Consider the following 25,194-nt stretch of genomic DNA (forward strand, 5'->3'; position numbering starts at 1 on the left):
GGTTTTAATGGACTTATAATGAATTAGAGATTATGTTTAAGGTGTATATACACATAAATAATGAATGGAAGTGCTTAATTAGGTGTATGTGTGAATCATAAGGGAAAACTAGGGTTTTGAGAAGTGAAAAATTGACTTGGCTTAGGAAATTATTAGAGAACATCTTAATGGTCAATTAGTGACCATTTTAGGTATGTTGACCATGAATTGGACTGAAAAATAGTATAGCCATGTGAATGTGTAGGCTGCCTTGTTAGTGCAGCAGAGTGATTGAAAATTCAGTCCACTTGGACTGCCATAACTTGGGCTGTGTTAGTCCAATTGATGTTTGGCCAACTGGACATGAAACTAGGCTTATAATGACACATTTTTGCTGAAGAAACCATGCCCAAAAGACCAAAGCAAGAGGACCAAAAGTTGGCCCCAATCCGGATACCCTGCAAACAGCCCCTACAGAATGACCAAATGAACAGTAACTGTTCATTTGGCCATAACTCACTGTAGAATGGTCAAATTGACCTAAAATTTTTACAGTAAAAAGATATGATATAGACAAACAACGTTAATGAAGAAAATCACCCCAAATTATGCCATTAACCCATTCAAATTATTGGGCAAAGTTGAGTTATCAAACCTGCAACTCTGCAGATTTTCATTTGAGCAGTAATGTTTCGAGGACTATAACTCTCTCTAGAAAACTCGGATTTAGGCGATTCTTGAACCGATGGAAACCTAAGGTATTGTAGAACATTTCATAAGAAGAAAGTTAGACCAAATTATGAACTTAACTTGATCAAATTACTGACCAAAGTTGGACCAAAAATCTGCCAGACCCAAAATCTCAGCATGAACAGTGCACGTGAACAGTAAACTTATTTTGGCCATAACTTGAGCTAAAAAACTCCAAATGGAGTGATTCAAAAAAGGAAATTCAACTAGACAAAATAAGGAACAACTTTCATGTTTACTATTTCCTCAAATTCCCACTGCAACGGTGCTTAATGGAATAGTAAAGTTAAGTTTCAAAAACTGAAAATTTTGTTTCCCTTGGTTAAAGCTTAGAAATGGTATTAATGCTTAATGCCAACAAGTTTTAAATGAAAAATGTGGTATGTTTGAAGTGCCAAAGTCAGTGTACATATTCTCTATGCAAAAGTCAACTTTCTTGTTGACCAATGAAATGAATAGTGACACCAAAAGTTAAAATTCAAAGATTGAAGAATTTTAAAGTATCAAATGCCCTAGTATACCTAACAAGATTGGTTTGGATAGTTTGGCATGCCAATAGGGTATTGTTTTAGCAGTACTGCGAAAGGCTTTATGCCCGTATTCATGGCTTTATGCCCGTATTCATGGCTTTTATGCCCGTATTCATGGCTTTTATGCCCGATTATGTGATATCATGGCTTTGTAGCCATATTGACTGCATACATGGTTGACGTCCTGCGTCCCATGGTATGACCGCCCGAGGCATCATGTCGGTGCCAACGACCCGTTATCGATCCGATCGTCGAGATAGGTTACTTGGGCATGGAAAAGTATAATTGTGATTGAACTGATTATTAAAGAAAATACGAAAATTAAGAATCAGGAATGATTACAAAAATACAAAGAAGCTCAAGATCATGAAGAAAATAATTAACGAAATGCATGAAGAAGTTAATATCATAAAACATGATTAGCCCTCGACTAAATAATAAGTTAGTAATTATTCATTTCTTATGAACACAATAGCAAGGAAATTATTATTTTTATTTGCATATTATATTTTCTTGTATTATTTGCACCACTAAGCTTTATGCTTAGCGCGTCACTTTTGCAACGCGTAGGTACTGAAGATTTGGACAGAGGGCCTGGTAGACCACAGATTGGGTAAGGCCATTCACAGTTCTGCATAGTGTCCATGTCACCTCACCATCCACAGTGCATTGCTAGGACACTAGGTTTCATTTTGACATTTTGTAACTAATTTCTATTTTCTCATATGTATTTGAACTTATGGAATGTATTTTGAGGTTCATGTAAATAATGAAAAATCGTATTAATGAATGTAAAAGTGAATGTTTATCTGTGATTTATACATGATATCACATGAGATGAATGATTGAGAAATGAATGGTGAAAAATGTTGAGATTTTGATATTGAAGTTTGAGAGTGATGAGATGATTGAATATGATCATAGGAAGTGTTTTTCACAGGTTCCGAAGAACTGTTTTCTACATTTTTAGCCAGATCTCACGATTTTCTATAAAATTTTCGGAACCTCAAATAAATTACAATTTCAATAAATGAATTATATTTCACAAGTTATTTTCAAAACTATGATAAAAATGAATTAAGATAAAATAGAGTGCTCCGGCACACTGAGTGGCATAACTTGCTCGGCTACACTGTAGTCGGGTAAGGGGTATCACATAAGATTTTAAAATTAAAAGATTAATTCATTAGAACCCTAGATTAGATCAAAAACAAGTGCACTAACCGTTTTGATGCACTGCAGTGTGTTTGGCACCTTTGGGATGTCCCTAGGACACCAAATGTTGTCCCTCTAGCTTGTCCACACCAAGATCACCAATGGCTGCCCCTTGAAAAGCTTCTAAAGCTTTTCTAATCAATTAGAAAATCAAGTTTTGCCTTTTGAGAGATTACAGATATAAATAGGACACTAGAAATGATTTCTAGTATTTTTAATTCAAGAGATTATTGGAAAATCTCTTTGAATTGATGAGAGATGAAGAAGATGAGAGGGAGAGGCAGCCAAGGGTGGTAGCACCAAAAAGAATACAACAGCTTGTCTTTTTTGTTCTTTCATTTTTACACTTATGTAGCTAGGTCAACACTTAAAACCCATGCCACATGTCACCTTCTGATTGGCTCTTGGTTTAATTGACCCAATCACATTATGCCAAGTATCAAACCTATATTTAATCTTGACTTTAACCATCTTATATGATTGAAAGACATATGGCAAGCTTATGTGTAGTGCCATGTGTCACCATCTCATGGTGCCACATGTCACCTTGTGAAATGACCAAAATACCCCTGTATCTTAATTTTGAGTTCTCAACCCTAAATAATTATTTCTCTTCTTCTAATCAATTTATATCAAATATAAATAAATTAATTAATCTCTATTAATTAAATTCATATTTAAACACTTTAAATATAAATTTAACTTATACTATACATCTAATAACCTAGATTTGGTTTCAAGCCATGCTAGGGAGTTTGCAATCTAATTGCAAACTAAACCTATTTAATTAATCAATTAAACTCTTTAATTAATTAATTGAATCATATTTAACTTGGTGATTACTTGTATATGTGTGTGACTTACCAGGCTCATCACTAATTGGCAATGAGATATGATATCAACTCTTAATATCATCAGAACTCTTTCTTACCATAAATGATTTGTCTAAATCATTTTATGCAGCTCATAGACCATGGTTAACACCTAGCATAGCATGCCATAGTCAACCAATTAGTAATAAGATTTACCTTAAATGAACCTATAATCATATGTTACCATTGTTAGTAGTATGCCCTAGAGCATATCATTTAGTATGTATCTTGTACATATTTTAATAATAAAAGGCATTTCCACTTTTCCGTTTACATAATATATTTATGTGTAATAGAAAAGGTCCATTGATATTTTGTTAGAAATATTATTCTTAAGTTGTTAAGAATATGAGTGACAATATTTATAGCACAAAGTATCATAAATAGGTTCACAATCGAGGATACTTCATAATAAGGACATGACTTATCCAGAAAGATTGTATTCATGTTTGTTCCCAAGTTATTTATATGAGATATAAATAAGATGGAATGGTGAGTCTCATGCCATATAACAAACTTGATAGGCACTTATAAATGATAAGTAGGCCGAACCAGTGACACTTATGACAAGCACATGGAGTTTACTCTTGTCAATGTTTTATCATAAATCATATCAGTGCATATAATCTTTAGACCTGAGATAGCACAGTTATCTTGTATATAGGTAGTTTGAGTTTGATACTGCTTTCATACTTGTACTATGTATGGGTATATGGGCATGTGTTGGCTCCTGCTAGATATATATGGAGGTAGGTGTTGATCAAGATGGAATCTGTTCCTCTAAGTAAATAGAGTTAAAATCCAATGTTCATATAATAGTTCTTGATGTTTCAAGTTCTGGCCAGACAGATAGATTTATTCGTAAAAGAGTTTACGATGAGAAAAATCTTTTAATCAAGAACTGGAATTAAAATAGAACATAATATTCATAGCAAATGGAGTTTGACATAAACCATGACTCAAATTGAGTTGGGATTTTGTAACAGAGAGATTCTAGTGCATGGTAACATATGATTATAGGTTCATTTAAGGTAAACCTTATTACTAATTGGGTGGCCATGGCATGCTATGCTAGGTGTTAACCATGGTCTATGAGGTTCATAAAATGATTTAGAGAAATCATTTATGGTAAGAAAGAGTTCGATGATATTAAGAGTTGATATCATTTCTCATTGCCAATTAGTGATGAGCCTAGTAAGTCACACACATACACAAGTTATCACCTATTTAAATATGATTTAATTAATTAATTAAAGAGTTTAATTGATTAATTAAATAGATTTGGTTTGCAATTAAATTGCAAAGTCCCTAGCATGACTTGAAACCAAATCTAGATTATTGGATGTAGTATAAATTAAATTTATATTTAAAGTGTTTAAATATGAATTTAATTGATGAGAAATTAATTAATAGAGATTAATTAATTAATTTATATTTGATATAAATTAATTAGAAGAAGAAAATAATTATTTTGGGTTAAGAACTCAAAATTAAGACACAGGGGCATTTTGGTCATTTCACAGTGTGACACGTGGCACCATGAGATGGTGACACATGGCATAACACATAAGCTTGCCAAATATTTTTTAATCATGTAAGATGATTAAAATCAAGATTAAATATAGGTTTGACACTTGGCACAATGTGATTGGGTCACTTAAACCTAGAGCTAATCAAAAGGTGACATGTGGCTAGGGTTTAATGTGTTAACCTAGCTATTTAAGTGTGGTTATGAAAAGAAAACATAACCAGCAGCCTCTCCTCTCAATTGTCACGCCACTTTGAGCCTCTCCAGCTATTTCTCTTCATCTCTCATCAATTCAAAGAGATTAGCCATCAATCTCTTGAATTAAGAACACTAGAAATTGTTTCTAGTGTCCTGTTTACATCTCTAATCTCTTAAAAGGCAGAACTTGAATTTCTAATTAATAGAAAAGGCTTTAGAAGCTGTTCAAGGGCTGCTATAGGTGTTCTTGGTGTGGACAAGCTAGAGGGACAACATCTGGTGTCCTGAAGATGAATCTCAAAGGCGCAGACACGCTGCAGCACATCAAGAGGTTAGTGTAATCGTTCTTGATTTAATCTAGGGTTCTAAAATTAATCTGATTAATTTTAAAATCTTAAATGGCAAATACAGATCCAAAAACATATTAAAAGAGTTTTAATATGTTGTTTATCATTGAAATCAAATAGATAAAAATAAATCTTGCATGGTGCATGTGACCCTAGGTGAAAATTTTTGAATTCAATGGTATAATCTTGTGTTTTTCACGCTTCCGTTCCTTCAACCATGTAGTAGAATCTCTCTGTTACAAAATCCAAATTCGAGCTGGAGTCATGGTTTATGTCAAACCCCATTTGCTATGAATATTATGTTCTCTTTTAATTCTAGTTCTTGATTAAACAGATTTTCTCATCAGAAGCTCTTTTCTAAAATCTATCTGTCCTGGCCAGCAACTTAAAACATCAAGAATAATTAAATGAACATAGGATTTTATCTCTGTTTACTGAGAGGAACAGATTCCATCTTGATCAACACCTACCTCCATATATAACTAGTATGAGCCAACACATGCCCATATACCCATACACAGTACAAGTGTGAAAGCAGTATCAAACTCAAACCACCTATATATAAGATAACTGTGTTATCTCAGGTCTAAAGATTATATGCACTGATATGATTTATGACAATGCATTAACAAGAGTAAACTCTATGTACTTGTCATAAGTGTCACTGGTTCGGCCTACTTATCATGCATAAGTGCCTATCATGTTTGTTATATGGTATGAGACTCACCATTCCATCTCATATAAATAACTTGGGAACAAACATGATTAAAATCTTTCTGGATAAATCATGTCCTTATTGTGAAGTATCATCGATTGTGAACCAATTTATGATACTTTGTGCTAGAAATACTGTCACTCATATTCTTAACAATTTAAGAATAGAATTTCTAACACAATATCAATGGACCTTTTCTATTACACATAAATATATTATGTAAACGAAAAAGTGAAAATGCCTTTTATTAATAAAATATATACAAGATACATACTAAATGATATGCTATAGGGCATACTACTAACACTTGAAACATCAAGAACAATGAAATGAACATAGGATTTTATCCCTATTTACTTAGGGTAACAGATTCTATCTTGATCAACACCTACCTTCATATATAACTAGTAGGAGCGAACACATGCTCATATACCCGTACACAGTACAAGTATGAAAGTAGTATCAAACTCAAACCACCTATATATAAGATAACTGTGTTATCTCAGATCAAAAGATTATATGCACTGATATGATTTATGACAATGCATTGACAAGAGTAAACTCTACGTGCTTATCATAAGTGTCACTAGTTCGGCCTACTTATCATGCATAAGTGCCTGTCATGTTTGTTATATGGTATGAGACTCGCCATTCCATCTTATTTACATCTCATATAAATAACTTGAGAACAAACATGATTACAATTTTTCTGGACAAGTCATGTCCTTATTGTGAAGTATCCTCGACTGTGAAATAATTTATGATACTTTATGCTAGAAATACTGTCACTCATATTCTTAACAATTTAAGAATAAAATTTCTAACAAAATATCAATGGACCTTTTCTATTACACATAAATATATTATGTAAATGGAAAAGTGAAAATGCCTTTTTTATTAATAAAATATGTACAAGATACATACTAAATGATATGCTCTATGGCATACTACTAACAGTTATCAACCTTTGGATTCAAGATTTAAGTTGATTTTAATTTTCAGTATTTAATTTTTATTATCAACCTCTGGATTCAAGATCCAAATTGATTTTAATTTTCAACACTTTAATTTCCTGTTATCAACCTCTGGATTCAATATTCAAGTTGATTTTAATTGTCAACATTTAATTCTTGTTATCAACCTCTAGATTCTAGATCCTAGTTGATTTTAATTTCAGCATTTTAAATTTTCAATTATCAACCTCTGGGTTTAAGATCCAAGTTGATTTTAATTTTCGGTACTTTAATTTCCTGTTATCAACCTTTGGATTCAAAATCCAAGTTGAATTTATATTTTGGCATTTTTCAACCTCTGGATCCTAGTATCCAGCTGCTCAAAATATGGTTCTAAATCTTTACATGATTCCTATACAAGAGACTTTCATTCTCTCTAGTAGAAAATATGTAAAGAGGGGCAGTTGTAGACACCATATTTTGGACAAGCTCTAAATGCATAGCCATTCTCCCACTTTAATTTTCTATCCGATCTCTGCCGTTTGCCTGACACTGAGTTATGATCTGAAGATAAATGATAAATTCGATCACATAAAACCCAAAGTGCTTTCCATTCTTTCCATTGACTCGATATGTTTTGAATTTCATCTTCAGGCCTCCGAGCCATCTTTGTATTTTTACTTTTTGATCTTTCGATGTTTAAATCTTTGAATTGTGTGAAATTCCACGATCAAGTATCTAATCAAGTCATTGTTTTGTCCGATCCCTAAGTATGTGATCTTCAAATGAACGTGGACTAGGACTCGATTTCGAATTGTTGATGTTTATAAGGTTTTCCAGTTTCATCCTTGTGAATAATGTTTTTCAGATCTCTTAAAGCAGTCGTGTTTTATAACCCATCTCAAGCTCTAGAATTAGCATTCATACTTAATGGGAATGTTTTCCCGATCTTATTGAGAATTAATTACAAAAACAAGTTTACTTCAAAATAGAAAATATACAAGTCATTCGACAGGATGGTCTCCCCTAACCTACTCTTCAGGTACATGTTCAGTTTCATCATTCCCCCTCTCCTCTCTCTTAGGCTCCTCCTCGCTATCATCTTTAGCTCTCGGGATGAGCTCCTCCATCTAGAAGAAGTCTTTTTAAGGATAGCACTTCACAATCTCTGCTAGAAGATCACCATGAGCATTCACATAGGCACCACCCTCTCTTGCTAGGGCCTCTTCTTCTTTCACTTTGATCTCCTCAGTAAATCGAGTGAGAATGGCAGATTGGCAAGCCCGAGCTTCTTCAAGTTCCCGCTCCAGTTCAGCTATCCTTTCTTCACAAGACTTCGTCCAATCTTCTAGCTTGGCGATGTGGTCCTGGGCGGTTAAGAGTTGGGCTTTGGTGGCAGTTGCATCCTGTACCGCCTTCAAGATCTCTTGTCTCAGGAGGTGAGCCTTTTCTTTGATCATATGCTGGTTCACAATAGTCTCCAAACCCAAGCTCATCATCTGAGTTAGGAGATCGTCAATGCCATCTGGGGCCATCCTATTCCGATCTTCTTGAAAATAGATAGTAGCACCCAAGACCTTGGCTAAATTAGGATTGCCCTGAACTAAATGATTCCTTTCTAAAGAATGAATAACGACCTAAGTGCCTTAGTAGAGTGTCCTAATGACTGGTCTGGAAGGCCCCCCTTTTACACTTGAAGAGACCAGTGGAGGTGGAGGTTTGGCTTATCGGGGTGGCGAAGGTATGATCTCTATCCCTGAGGTTGGCTACTCTGGAGGTTCAAACGGAGAGCTCGATACTTCTACAAAGTCTCACCTCGGTGTTTGAAGTAGCAACAACTTTCATCTCTCGCACTTTCTGGGCGAGCTCCCTCTTTTGCTTGTGGCTTTCCTTTGCACTCTCGCCTCCCGCCATACCTACACAGAGAATAAGTTAGTGAGATCACCAAAGTTAAGAGACTAAGAATCTAGATTATACTGATCCCGTGGTCGAGGTCAGAGAGTTGCAGCTCATAGTCCTCACAGGCAATCACTTGCATCAACCACCATTTCACTTCGGCCATGACCGCATCCAAACATGAGTACTTATAAGTGGTCACCTGATCCTTCAACTCCTTGACCATGGTATCCTCATCTTTATTTAAGGTGATCTTCTTTGGTACTGTGGGAACCAGATACTACCAACTACGTGGAATGCCCTCAAAGCCATTTGGGTCCTTGCTCCTCAGTATGAAAAAATGAATTTTCCAGTTCTTCAACGAGGAAGGGAGATCGATGAAGAGCCCGCAGTTCAGCTTGGCTTGGAAAAACCAAAATTCATCATATTTTTACCGAGCGAGCCTATGCAATTTAGCAAAAACCTTCACTGTGGGCTCGAGATCTTTAGCTCAGCATAAACCTCTGAAGGCCACCAAAGTTCTTCAGTAGTTTGGATGCACTTGGGCTACACAAACATGATGGAACTTCAGAATGGCTCTATAGAATTCGTTAAGGGGAAATCGAAGCCCGACTTTTAATTATTCTTTATACACCATGATCAGGTTGATTTCTTCAAAGAAATGATCGGCTCGAAGATCACCATGACATCTGATGAGTTCGAAGGAGTCAATTGGAAGGTTGTACTCTTAGCTAATAGACTAGAGATCAGTCTCCCTAAGGACCGATGGCAACTCGTTCACGGGTAAGTTCTCTTTCTTTAAATTCGATGCTTGTTTTGACTTAGTTGCTTGACCAGGGACCAGGATGATAGACGTAGAAGGTTCAAGTGCTCACTCGATCTTGCCACATCACCTTCTTTCGATGTCCACGAAATGTGAATGGAAGGAGGACTGGCAGCTCTCTGACCGTCGGTATCGCTCATTTTCAAAGAAAAAGATAAAATTGATCGGAAAAAGATTAAAGCTCTTACCGGAGTGTAAATCAACGTCGAAAAACTTTAGAAAGTAGGAAAGAACATTGTAGTTGCTCAAAGAATCTTAAAATGGTGTAAGTAGGCAAATGGCCAATACTCCTCTCTATTTATACCTGCCCAAGCATTAAATGCTCATGAAGCCCCAAGAGACGCATCGATTAACGGGATTGGACCATTTTGATGACTCATCAAAAGTGAGTTCCAGAAATTTAGCAGGGAGATCGAATATTTAAAGAGTGGTCAGAAGAGATCAGTCAATGAGTGTGAGTTATAAATCATAAGTCAAATAAATAGTAGATACTTAAAACCATAGTTAAATTCAAAGACAGTGAATGCCATAAAGAATTTAAACTCCATTTCACAATATCATAATAAATATCAATAAATCACACACACAACTTAATCATGTTGCCAAAGTCCAATTCATCCCAAGAGCCGATGGCTAATGAGGAATAACATAGCTAGCTAGCAATAATATGAGTACTCATTCTATTCGTCTTCAATAAGCACACACCTCAACACTTCAGCCAGAAAGGGAATTCAAAGTCAATTCATCCCACTAGACAAGCTAGCGAGGAATTCAATCAATATACATGATAGCTGTGGTTTCAAACCATTTACAATGTTTTTCAATCAATAAGTATCCATCAAATATCATTCAAACAATTTTTCACAATTTAAAATAATAACATACAAATTGTCATAATTTATTTCAACTGAAAAATTCAAAAGAAATAACTGTTATGCACAAACCTCTGATAAATGTCTCTTGGCCCTGACTCAGTGTTTCCTTCCCCTTCCCTGAGTCTTTGCTAACTGAAACACATAATTTGAAGTGTTTCAGTACTCATTTAAACTATCTCTAACAATAAGGCTTAATAATTAATTTATTGAATTCTATTATTTTCCTTAGTCAACCTAAAATTTTGACCCTCGATGCAATCTAAGTGGATTAGGTTTAATGTTACCAATATATCACATTTTATAGCCCTTTAGTGTTGGTATATGTTACCAATTTCATTTCCAAGTATATTGCATTTTTTTGCAATTTGTCGGATTTCGGTATGCTAATTTGACCTAACCGGATGACCTAGTTTCCTCAGTTTTCGGGTTTCAGTCCAAACTACAAACATGTAGGTCTACGTCTTATTGCACACGGAGCAAAATTTCTGGTAATTCTGAGTTGTGTAGACCAAGTTATGGTCAATTTACCAATGCTGGACAGAATGTACCAAAATGGTAACTTTAGGTCATTTTAAGGTCACTTTTGGTTCGGCTAGTTTTTATACCCGAAATTGTACAAGCTATTTGACTTGCTTATGGTAAATTTTGGGTGTTGATGTCTTCATAAGAATTGTAGATATTTGTCTCAACTATTGATGGTATAAATTTCAGGTCAATTAGACCTGTTTTGAGTATGTTATGGTCAAAACACTAACTACTGCCCAAATGGTTAATTTTCAGGCTTTCAAGTCACTAATCCGGATTTGGTCATTTCTCAAGTCACCATGTAGGCAGAATTTAGGTAAGCTTCCTCCATGAAAGTTCGCACATTTTGTGCCTAGTTTCACCTCCAATTGGTCTCATACAAATTGGAGCCACACACTTAAGGTTCTAAGTTAAAACATACACTACCCTATTACACATTGTTCATCCTTACCAATTACACATCCAACACTTACCAAATTAAATCTTCCCTGCAAATTCTGGTTTGTACCATAACACTAAAACACTTTACTTCACATTTTTTGTCATTTTGGCAGCTTGTAACCACTCTCAACAAACACACTATAATACAGAATTTTCCAAAGTCCCATTTACAACAATTAAAGTCCCATTTACAACAATTCAACCACATGAACCTACCTCATTTCCATCTCCAAATTCAAACAATTATTAATATACACATGTTGCCATCAATGACAACATAATTCAACAACATTTCATTTACTCAAACACTTCAATCTTCTTCATGAGGCTGCCACAAGTTTACACATACTCATCAATTTCCATTTTCACTTTTCAAGCTTCGAAATCAAACCTTACACATGGAATTCAACTACAGTACAATCAAACATTTAAATCATCATTCAAACCACTATTTACATGCAAGAATAAGCTATTCATATTGAGGTTTCATGGCTGCCAAAATGGTGCACCACCATTAACTCATCAACATCAAAACTTCTTCCAAAAATCAACTCACCACAACATCCACTCAAAGTTTAACGAAACAAGAATAAAAAATACACACTTACCACTTTCGAAGCTTGACCAGAACCTCACTAAAACTTAACTTTCTTGCTCCTAGTATGCTGCCCATGGTGTGTGGACAAGGTTTAGTGAAGAAACCTTAACCATTGGAGGCTTGGATTATGGTTGCATGGTGGACTTCAAGGTGTGGCCATGGAGTTTTCTCTCCCAAAGGTTTCGGCTAAATTTTCCCAAGGTTGAAGATGAAGTTATCTTCTGTCCATATGTTGATTAAATGTCCACTTAAGTGGAGTTAGTGGAGCACTAAGGTAAAGGTTTAATATTTGTTTAGTTAAAGTTTCATAATTTAGTTTTTATCCCCCATTTCTTTCACTATTCTTATAATGTGTCACAATTTAATTTTTCATGACATTTATAAAGTGTAATATCATTTATTTTTAATGGACATTTAGGTCAAAAGAAAACTCGTGGTGTCAAATGACCACAATGCCCCTATTCAGGTTGCATTCCCGATTTTTCGGTAACACCGAGTTTTGTCGTTTTCTCGATTTCTCGTTTTTCTTTGTACTAATTAATTAATTTTTCTTTGATATTTATAATGATATTTATACTCCAATAAACATTTATTTAAGTCCTAAAAATATTTTTTCAGGGTTTCCCGTGGTCTAGGGCTAGTCAACGGTCCATGCCGCAACTTCCCGGTGCGGTCACCCATCGCTAGGGTTCTCGGCTCGTTTAACTTGGTTACATTTCATTGCTATTATTTTTCCTTTGTTTTTCTTGTATATTCTTTTCTTGTATTTCATTATTTTATGTATCCTCATCAATATTTAAGTGTAGTTCAAGGCATTCTAGCTATCCGGACAGACACTGTGACACCCCTTACCCGTGTATAGTATACCCGAGTAAGTAATGCCACACGGTGTACCGGCACACTCTAATATTCCTCAATTAATTTATACAATGCTTTTGCATATAATTTATGAAATACAATTTATTTAAGCCATTTATTACAAGTATTATTCATTTAAGGTTCCGAAAATTTTAAAGAAAATCCGGCGGAGTACCAGCTAAAAATGGAGAAAACAGTTCTTCGGAACCTGTTAAAAACACTTCCAATATTTTTTTTTTTCCATCATCTCAAACTCCAATATCCAAAATCTCAACAATATTTCTCAAACATCCATTATCAACACCAAACTCAATATCAAGATTTCAACATTTCAATTTCTATTTTCATTCATCATTTCACATGTGATGTTCGCATATGAATCACAAGTAAACATTTACTTTTCCATTAAGAAATAAAATTTTCATAATTTACATATACATCAATATACATTACACAAGTTTAATTTACATATGAAGAAAAATCTGCTACAAAATATCAAAATGACAAAATGACACCTAGTGCCTTACCAATGCACTGCAGGTAGTGAGGTGACACGGACACGGTGCGTAATCGCGGATGGACTCACCCAGTCTGTGGTCTTCTGGGCTCACGATCAGGATCTCCAGTACCTACGCGTGGCAAAAGCAACGCGCTAAGCAATAATGCTTAGTGGTGCAATAGTATAATAACAAGAAATAACAGATATAAATATGTATTGCATGTGCATGTTTTGTTTGTCATGTATTTGTATATCCATTCATTTATTTCTTCTACATTGCTCAATTTCATTCATTTGGTTGCCCCAAGTAACCTACACTAGACGACTGGACTGGATAACGGGTAAACTGGCACTGGGTACCTAGTACCTGGGGCCGTCACACCATCGGTCACATATGCATCTCCCGGTGTGCATGAGCGGCTAACAAGCTGTAAATAGTGTCAGGCACAAGGCCAAGTCTCAATACAAAGTCAGAATGGCTAAAAGCCATGAAATCACAGAATGGCATTGTTGCCATGTGCAGTACTGCTAACTGAACCCTATTGGCACGCCAAACTATCCAAACCAATCTTGTTAGTTATACTAGGGCATTTAAAACTTTTAAATTCTTCAATTTGTGAATTTCAACTTTTTGGGTGTCACTATTCATCATTGGTCAACAAAAATGTTGACTTTTGGAATAAAAATGTGTACATTGACTTTGGCACTCCCAACATACCACATTTGGTGTTTAAAACTTGTTGGTATTAAGTGTTAATACCATTCCAAAGTGAAACTCAAAACCAGCAGAATTTTCAGTTTTGGTGGGTCAAGTTCACTATTCCATTAGACACTGTTAGTGTGGGAATTTGAAGAAATGTAAAACATGAAAGTTGTTCCTTATTTTGTCTAGTTGAATTTCCTTTTTTGAATCACTCCATTTGGAGTTTTTTAGCTCTAGATATGACCCAAAAACCCAGGCTGGCCGGATTGCAAATCTGCAGATTTACCATATCTACAGTGCATGAACAGTAACTAGAGTCACTTGGTTGGATGGGTTCTGGCCATAATTTGGGGTAGGTTCCTTCATGAAAGTTGTTTGTATATGTCTTAACTTGTTGCTGTAAACATTTCAGGCCAATTGACCAAATCTACAGTGAGTTATGGCCAAATGAACAGTTACTGTTCATTTGGTCAATTCTGCAGAGGCAGTTTCAGGGTTTCGGATTGGGGCCAAGTTTTGGTCCTCTTGCTTTGGTCTTTTGGGCATGGTTTCTTCAGCAAAAATGTGCCATTATAAGCCTAGTTTCATGTCCAATTGGCCAAACACCAATTGGACTAGCACAGCCCAAGTTATGGCAGTGCAAAGGGACTGAAATTTCAGTCCCTATGCTGCTGTCCATAGGGCAGCCTGCAACCTCACCTTGCCATAGTGTTTTTCAGTCCCATTTATGGTCAACACATCTAAAATGGTCACTAATTGACCATTACAATGTGCCCTAACAATTTCCTAAGCCAATTCACACTTTCACCTTTCCAAACCCTAAGATTCAAATCAATTTATCCATAAACCTCAATTTAACACACTAGTTCAACATCTATGTAAATATATAGCTTAAACATAATCTCCAATTCATGTTAAGTCCATTAAAACCATCAAAACACTCGCTTATTCTTCCTCCCTTAGGGCTGCCGAAATTGAAGGCATGCATGAGTATAAATTCCATTCACTTAAGTTATCAATTCTTGCTCACTTAAAGGCTTTAACATGGAATAAAGGTGATTTGAGTATTTATATGCACTAACCTTGTTTGGGCAGATTTTTCCAAGCCTCTAAACTCCAATTTCTTTCTCCTTCTTGGCTGCCAAAGGCTTTAGCAAGGTGCTAGGGCAAATTTTAGTGAAGAGTTTCTAGGGTTTTAGGGTGAGGAAGTATGGAATTTGAAGCTTGAATTGAACATCAATGGTGGAAGGGTTGAGGAAGTTTCGGCTGGTCTTTCTTGAAAGGGAGAATGGCTGCTGCAATTTGTTAATTTAGTCTTCTCTTATCACTTTTAATAGTTAGTCAAATAATGGCTTAAATTTGATTGGTTGGAAAATTTTAAATGATGTCATTTTTGCATTATTTTGCATTTTATTTTCTTTTCTTTCACTACTCATTTCAAATTTCATTTCTAGTAATATTTCTTCATATTTTATGTCATATTAATTATTTACTCAACTGGACAAGTCGACCAAAAATCACCTCGGAAGGCGAAATGACCAAAATGCCCTCCGTTTGGCTTAACGGGTCAAAATTATGCATGTCTGATTGAAAAATTTTTCTAGGTATTTTCTTGGCATTCTAATGCCATGGGAACCTCAATTACCCTTCTCTGGAGTCCCAAAAATTATTTTATAATTTTTTCCCCGGGTCTAGGGCTCCTCGTTGCGAGAACCGCAATTTCTCTCCGGTTACCCATTGCTAGGGCACCGGCTCATTTAACTTGATTGTATTTTATTTCTAAAATTTTTACTAAATTTTTCTTGTTAATATTTGAGTTAATTATGGTTCCTGACTTTAGTTTGAATATTTTTCCGGACATTCTAGCTGTCCGGACCGACACCGGTCACCGGAACAGTAGGATGTACGGAGTGGTTATCGGGAGGGTGTTACAGACACTGGTCACCGAAACAGTAGAACGCACTACCGAACATAAGGGTGTTACAATTCTCCCCCTCTTAAAATAAATTTCGTCTCAAAATTTTACCTAGCATCAGTTTCTGAACAGCTGTGGGTGCTGTCTCCTCATATCCTCTTCACGTTCCCAATGAATGATGGTTCCATAGCACTTTAACCAGGTGTATCTATTTATTCCTCAGCTGCTTCACCTCATATACCATAATTTCTATGGGTTCTTCCTCATATGAGAGGTCTGGATTTACCTCAATCTCTTCAACTGATAGTACATGAGATGGGTCAGATCTGTACCTCCTTAACATGGACACAAGGAAGACACTGTGTATCCTTTCTAGCTCTGGAGGTAATGCTAACCGATATGCCAAAGGACCCACTCTCTCCGGAACCTCATATGGTCCGATAAAGCGAGGACTCAATTTCCCCTTTCTGCTAAATCTCATAATCCTCTTCCAAGGAGAAACTTTAAGGAATTCCTTATCACCCACTGCATATTCAATATCTCTTCTCTTCATATCAACATAGGACTTCTGACGGTCTGATGCAGCCTTGAGTCGAACTCTGATCAATCTGATCTTTTCCTCTGTCTGCTAAATAATTTCTGGCCCAATCATCTTGCTTTCACCTACTTCATCCTAACATAGGGGAGTTCTGCACTTTTTGCCATACAAAGTTTCATATGGAGGCATCCCAATGCTTGATTGGTAGCTGTTGTTATAAGCAAACTCAATCAAAGGCAAGTGTATATCCCAACTACCTTCAAACTCAATCACACAAGCCCGTAGCATATCCTCTAATATCTGAATTACCCTTTTAGACTAGCCATCTGTCTGTGGGTGGAATGTTGTGCTGAAGTTCAATCTAGTTCCTAGGACTCTCTGAAGACTACCCCAGAATCTAGAAGTGAACCTAGGATCTCTGTTAGATACAATTGATACTGGCACTCCATGCAATTTTACAATCTCATATAGGTACAATCTGGCCAATCTTTCCAGGCTATAGTCCATCCAGACTGGCAAAAAGTGAGCAGACTTGTTAATCTATCAACTATAACCCATACTGTATCATGACTATTCTTTGTCCTTGGAAGTCCCATTACAAAATCCATAGTTATCCGTTACCATTTCCACTCTGGTACTGGCAATGGATGTAATAAACCAGCTGGAACTTGATGTTTTGCCTTTACTTGATGACAAGTTAGGCATTTGGAAACAAATTCAGCTATATCCCTTTTCATACCCATCCACCAGTAATGCTCTTTCAGCCCTCTGTACATTTTAGTTCCACCAGGGTGCATAGCAAAAGGAGACTCATGTGCTTCCTTCATAATGATCCGTCTCAATTCAACGTCATTAGGAACGCATATTCTGCCCTGATGTAGTAGTAAACCATCATCTCTCATAGAGAATTCAGGTTTCTTGCCCTGCTGGACTTTTTTCAATAGCTTATGATATTTATCATCACTCTGAGCAACCATTTTGATCTAATCAATCAACACTGGCTGTACATGCCATGCAACTACTGTCTGTCCCTCATCATCAATCTCCAAACTGGCATGCTGTGCTTTCAACTCATGTACCATGGACAAAGGAGAAACTCTGAGACTTGCCATAGTCTTGTGACTTAAGGCGTCAGCCACCACATTTGCTTTCCCTGGCTGATAGTCTATTAAGCAATCATAGTCTTTAATCAGTTCTAACCATCTCCTCTGCCTCAAGTTCAATTCCTTCTGAGTACCTAAGTACTTCACACTCTTGTGATTTGTGTAAATGTAGCATTTCTCTCCATACAAATAGTGTTTCCAGATCTTCAGAGCAAAAGCAATAGCCGCAAGCTCTAAATCATGTGTTGGGTAGTTCATCTCATGCAGTTTCAGCTGGCGTGATGCATAAGCAATGACATTCCGATCTTGCATCAGTACACAGCCTAACCCATTGTGAGAAGCATCACTATAAATTGAGTATTCTTTACCCGGTGTAGGTAAAGTAAGGACTGGAGCTTCAATCAAACACCTCTTCAACTCATCAAAACTCTGCTAACATTTATCTGTCTACTGAAATTTTACATCTTTCTGAAGCAGCTTGGTCAGTGGAGAAGCTAACATAGAAAATCCTTTCACAAACCGGAGGTAATAACCAGCTAAACCCAAAAAACTGCGAATTTCTGTGATATTCCTGGGTGGCTTCCAATTAAGGATAGCTTCTACCTTTCTGGAATCTACCTTGATCCCTTCTGCCGACACAACATGCCCCAAGAAGGAGATTTCTTTCAACCAAAATTCACATTTCGATAATTTGGCGTATAACTGTTTCTCCCTTAAAGTCTGTAATACAATTTGCAGATGTCTGTCATGCTCCTCTGCATTCCTCGAATATATCAAAATATCATCAATAAACACCACCACAAATTGGTTGAGATATGGTCTGAAGATAGTGTTCATCAGATCCATAAAAGCAGCTGGAGCATTAGTTAACCCGAATGGCATTACTAGAAACTCATGGTGGCCATATCGAGTTCTGAAAGCAATCTTTGGAATACTCTGCTCCTACACTTTCAATTGATAATAACCAGATCGAAAATTAATGATGGAGAATATAGCTGCACCCTTCAACTGATCAAACAGATCATCAATGCGAGGCAATGGATATCTGTTCTTTATTGTCACCTTATTCAATTGCCGGTAGTCAATACATAAGCGGAGAGTGCTATCTTTCTTCTTAACAAACAATACTGACACTGCCCGAGGTGACAAACTAAGGCGGATAAAGCCCTTTATAAGTAGTTCTTGCAATTGTACTTTCAACTCCTTCAACTCTGTTGGTGCCATTCTATATGGTGTAATGGAGATTGGATCCACACTAGTGTAACATTAATTTCAAACTACACTTTTCTTTCTAGAGGTAATCCTGGCAATTCATCAGGAAACACATCTGGAAAGTCATATACTGTAGGGATGTCCCTCAATGCTGGACTCCCCAGTTGGGTGTCTACCATATGTGCCAAGTATGCTTCACACCCCTTTCTGATCATTTTTACCGCTAGTAAATTAAATAATGTTTGATGGTAATAGCTGCCTCTCCCCATGTATTACCACATCACTGTACTAAGGGAGACTAAAAGTGACTGTCTTCAGTATACAGTCAATCATGGTGTGATGTCTGGCTAACCAATCCATGCCCAAGATGATATCATAATCTCTGAAGGTCATTTCAATGAGATCAGATAGAAAAGTTTGTCCTTGGATCACCAAAGGACAATCCCTATACATTCTATTAACCCTGACCTCTTGTCTTAGCAGACTTGTTACTAGCACCTTAAAGTCCATTTTCACACTCGGAACAACAATGCAATCAATGATGCTAGCACTCACATAAGAATGGGTAGAACCTGAATCAAATAACACAAACACATCTTGATTAAAAGTTGAGAAGGTACCAGCCACAATATCAGATGTCTCAGCCTCTTCTCTCTGTCTCATTGCATAGACTTTGACTGGAGCACTACGTTGCTCTGATTGATTCACAGTGCCTTGGCTGCCTGCTGGACTACCTCTACCCCTGCCTCTACCTCTGCTAGATGGTTGTGAACCTCTGGTGACAGGATTCTGAACTGACCCTTCAGCAGTGTAGGAGGTCGTCCAACTCTGCGAGTACTGGTGCAGTCTTTGGCAAAGTGCCCTGTGCCTCCATAGTTATAACAGGCTCCTATGGCCTTATAGCACACCCCACCATGATTTCTTCCATAAGTTTTACATTAGCGGGGAGGGTAGGAACTTCTGGTACTCTACTGACTAGATGGAGGAGGTTTTTGCCCTGAATATTGTCCCCTACCGGACTTCTTACCACCCCTGCTGTGTCCCCCATAGTTCTTTCTCTTCCCAGTAGGACCAATGGAACTCTGTTCTACTGACTTTCCCTCTTTTTCTGTCTTCTTTGATTTCTTTTTCTCAGGGGCCGCTTTAGATTCAATTCTAGTGCTTGAGAAATAAGCTCAGAGAAAGTTGTTATGTTTGAATCTGACCACTTGTAATCTGATACTGGGCTTCAAATCGGTTTTAAACCTCTTACATCTCTCCCTACTGGTAGAAAGTAGACTTACTGCATAATGGCTCAGGCGGGAAAATTCCCTTTCATATTCAGCCACCGATCTACTCCCCTATTTTAAACTTAGTAACTCTTGCAGCTTTTAGTCCACATAAGCATCAGGGACATATTTTCGTCTGAACTCCCATAGAAAATCATTCCATGTTAGCACTGAAGGTTCTACCAGACTATGGGGAATGTTTTTCCTCCAGTCATATGCATCCCCCTGTAGCAGAGACACTGAATATTCAAATCTGAGCTCCTCTATACAATGTAGCTTCTTGAATACCCTATCTATCCTTTCTAACCACTGTTTTGCCTCTAGAGGATCTATTATCCCCTTGAACTCAGTAGCCCCATATTTCATCAATTTGTCATACTGCTTAGTAGAAGACTGCGGTTATACCACTGGTATCTGTAATGGGACTTATAGTGGGACTTGAGTAAGCATGTTACCAGCCATCTACTGAAACATTGTAGCCATTTCTTGGCGAGCGGAGCGAGGAATCATGCGGCCGAGGGGTCTTTGCGATCCATCGACATTGTGTAGGGTCAGCATCCTCTTGTACCTCAGCCTCTATAGATTGATCGACTAAACGATCCCCTTCTTCCATAGTCAATTTGAGGATCTTAGACCTCCTAAACAAATAACACAAGGGAATTTCCTCCTGTTAGTGCATATTTATAATGTAATGTACTGTATGTATCAAACAATGACATTGAGCAGTTGTACTATGAAGAAAGAATACTCAAATTATAGGTGAAAACAAAATTTAAAAACTAGCTCTGATACCACTAAAACATGTCACACCCTAACCCTCTATAAGGCATAACATGATCCCGTAGTATACCTAATGAATTACCAAACCAAACTTCATCTACTGATAACCTATTAAATACACTATAAGAGATTTTAAACCTTTACTTACTTCTTTACAAAGTGGTGAGCACTATTTACAGGTGTTATTTTTTTTTTTTAACTGAAATGAAACCAGATAACACATTTGAAGAATTAGTAATTTCTATAAGAATTTTGGCAGAGTGCCATTTGTATTTTGAATAAAACAGTTCTTCAAAAACCTGTAAAAAGCACTTCCAATATTTATCTCAATCCCAAACTCTAATATTCAATCAACACAATAAGTTTCTCAACATCTGCCAACTCAAATCCATAATAATTTTCCCATATTTTCAAAACAAAAGAAATATATCACAATATTTACAAGCCAAAATAATTTATAAATTTAGTTTACAACTTCAATGTACAATTTTAATTTACAACTGCTCAAAACCAAGAACAATATATACATATAGTGAACATACATTACAATCCAAAATGCAAAATATGGTATACTCAATATACTCGATGAACTCCCAATGAAGCACTACTAGCCTAGTCTGCTACCCTGTCAGTCTGTCTGCCTGCGACAGCAATGAAAAGCTATCGCTGAGCCAATGTTTTAGTGGTGCACAACATTAACAAAATACAAATTTAAAACATAAATCACAAGTCATAAAAATAGTGGACACTTACAACCATAGTTAAATTCAAAGACAGTGAATGTCATAAAGAATTTAAACTCCATTTCACAATATCACTATAAATATCAATAAATCACACACACAGCTTAATCATGTTGCCAATGTCCAATTCATCCCAAGAGCCGATGGCTAATGAGGAATAACATAGCTAGCTAGCAATAATACGAGTACTCATTCTCTTCGTCCTCAATAGGCACACACCTCAACACTTCAGCCAGAGAGGGAATTCAAAGTCAATTCATCCCACTAGACAAGCTAGCGAGGAATTCAATCAATATACATGATAGTTGTGGTTTCAAACCATTTACAATGTTTTTCAATCAATAAGCATCCATCAAATATCATTCAAACAATTTTTCACAATTGAAAACAATAACATACAAATTGTCATAATTTATTTCAATTGAAAAATTCAAAAGAAATAACTGTTGTGCACAAACCTCTGATAAATGTCTCTTGGCCCTGACTCAGTGTTTCCTTCTCCTTCCCTGAGTCTTTGCTAACTGAAACACACAATTTGAAGTGTTTCAGTACTCATTTAAACAGTTTTTAACAATAAGGCTTAATAATTAATTTATTGAATTCTATTATTTTCCTTAGTCAACCTAAAATGTTGACCCTCGATGCACTCTAAGTGGATTAGGTTTAATGTTACCAATATATCACATTTTATATGTAACACCCCTATGTTCAGTAGTGCGTTCTACTGCTCCGATGACCTGTGTCTATCCAGACAGCTAGAATACCTAGAACTATATTTAAATATTAGTGAGGAGACATAGAATAATGAAATACAAGAAAAGAAAAGATAAGAAAAACAAAGGAAAAATAATAGCAATGAAATGTAACCAAGTTAAACGAGCCGAGAACCCTAGCGATGTGTGACCACACTGGGAAGTTGCGGCGTGGAACGTTGTGTCACATCCCGACTTAGCGGGCCCCAGCTCAAGCCCCTCTCTGGGTGGCCATCTTGCCGGCGTACCCCCCTAGAGGCCGGCGGTGCGACTCACAAGGTACTGTCCGCTTTGGTGGAGTTCAATCCCTTCGCCCTGCAGAGCTAGGATTCGAACCCTTATCACCTCACGGATTTGCTTCGCCTCTTACCAATTGAGCTGAATGTGACACCCCTTACCCGTGTACAGTATATCCGAGTAAGTATGCCACACGGTGTACCGGCACACTCTAATATTCCTCAATTAATTTATACAATGCTTTTGCATATAATTTACGAAATACAATTTATTTAAACCCTTTATCAAAAGTATCATTTATTTAAGGTTCCGAAAATTTTTAAAGAAAATCCGGCGGAGTACCGGCTAAAAATGGAGAAAACCATTCTTCGAAACCTGTTAAAAACACTTCCAATATTTTTATTTCATCATCTCAAACTCCAATATCCAAAATCTCAACAATATTTCTCAAACATCCATTATCAACACCAAACTCAATATCAAGATTTCCACATTTCAATTTCCATTTTCATTCATCATTCACATGTGATGTTCGCATATAAATCACAAGTAAACATTTACTATTCCATTAACAAATACAATTTTCATAATTTACATATACATCAATATACATTACACAAGTTTAATTACATATGAAGAAAAATCTGCTACAAAATATCAAAATGACAAAATGACACCTAGTGCCCTACCAATGCACTGCAGGTAGTGAGGTGACACGGACACGGTGCAGAACTGCCGAATGGACTCACCCAGTCTGAGGTCTACTGGGCTCACGATCAGGATCTCCAGTACCTACGCGTGGCAAAAGCAACGCGCTAAGCAATAATGCTTAGTGGTGCAATAATAAAATAAAAGAAAATAGCAGATATAAATATGTATTGCATGTGCATGTTTTGTTTGTCATGTATTTGTATATTCATTCCTTTATTTCTTCTACATTGCTCAATTTTCATTCATTTGGTTGCCCAAGTAACCTACACTAGACAACTGGACTGGATAACGGGTAAACTGGCACTGGGTACCTAGTACCTCGGGCCGTCACACCATCGGTCACATATGCATCTCCCGGTGTGCAACAGAACAGTTAACAAGCTGTAAATAATATCAGACACAAGGCCAAGTCTCAATGCAAAGTCAGAATGGCTAAAAGCCATGAAATCACAGAATGGAATTTTTGCCATGTGCGATCGCTAATCGAACCCTATTGGCATGCCAAACTATCCAAACCAATCTTGTTAGGTATACTAGGGCATTTGAAACTCTTAAATTCGTCAATTTGTGAATTTCAACTTTTTTGGTGTTACTATTCATCATTGGTCAACAAAAATGTTGACTTTTGGAATAAAAATATGTACATTGCCTTTGGCACTCCCAACATACCACATTTGGTGTTTAAAACTTGTTGGCATTAAGTGTTAATGCAATTTCAAAGTGTAACCCACACAAGCAGAAAATTTCAGTTTTGGTGAGTCAACTTCACTGTTCCATTGGATACTGTTACTGTTGGAATTTGAAGAAATGCAAAACATGAAAGTTGTTCCTTATTTTGTCTAGTTGAATTTCCTTTTTTGAATCACTCCATTTGGAGTTTTGTAGCTCCAGATATGGCTCAAAAACCCAGGCTGTCCGGATATGCAGTCTGCAGAAATTTACCATATCTACAGTGCATGAACAGTGACTTGAGTCACTTGGTTGAATGGGTTCTGGACATAATTTGGGGTAGGTTCCTTCATGAAAGTTGTTTGTCTATGTCTTAACTTGTTGCTGTAAAAATTTCAGACCAATTGACCAAATCTACAGTGAGTTATGGCTAAATGAACAGTTACTGTTCATTTGGCAAATTCTGCAGCATTCAGTGCAGGGCATCCGGATTGTGGCTGAGTTTTGACCCTTTTGCTTTGGTCTTTTGGGCATGGTTTCTTCAGCAAAAATGTGCCATTATAAGCCTAGTTTCATGTCCAATTGGCCAAACTTCAATTGGACTACTACTGCCCAAGTTATGGCAGTGCAAAGGGACTGAAATTTCAGTCCCTATGCTGCTGTCCATAGGGCAGTTTATACTTTCACTTTACCATCCCATTTTTCAGTTCTAATTAGGCTCAACCTACCTAAAATGGTCACTAATTGACCATTAAAAAGTCCTCTAACCATTTCCAAAGCTAAGTCACCATTTCACCTTCCCAAACCCTAATGTTCAACTAAGTTTACTCATAAACCTTGTCTAACATACTTAGTTCAATCTTCATGCATTTTAATACCTTAACCATGATTTCCAACCACTCTAAGTTTGTTAAACAATCAACCTCATACTCTCATAGGGCTGCTGAAAATTTAAAGTACC

The sequence above is a fragment of the Hevea brasiliensis genome, chromosome 5 (assembly GCF_030052815.1).
Source record: "Hevea brasiliensis isolate MT/VB/25A 57/8 chromosome 5, ASM3005281v1, whole genome shotgun sequence".
In the NCBI taxonomy this organism is placed as follows: domain Eukaryota; kingdom Viridiplantae; phylum Streptophyta; class Magnoliopsida; order Malpighiales; family Euphorbiaceae; genus Hevea; species Hevea brasiliensis.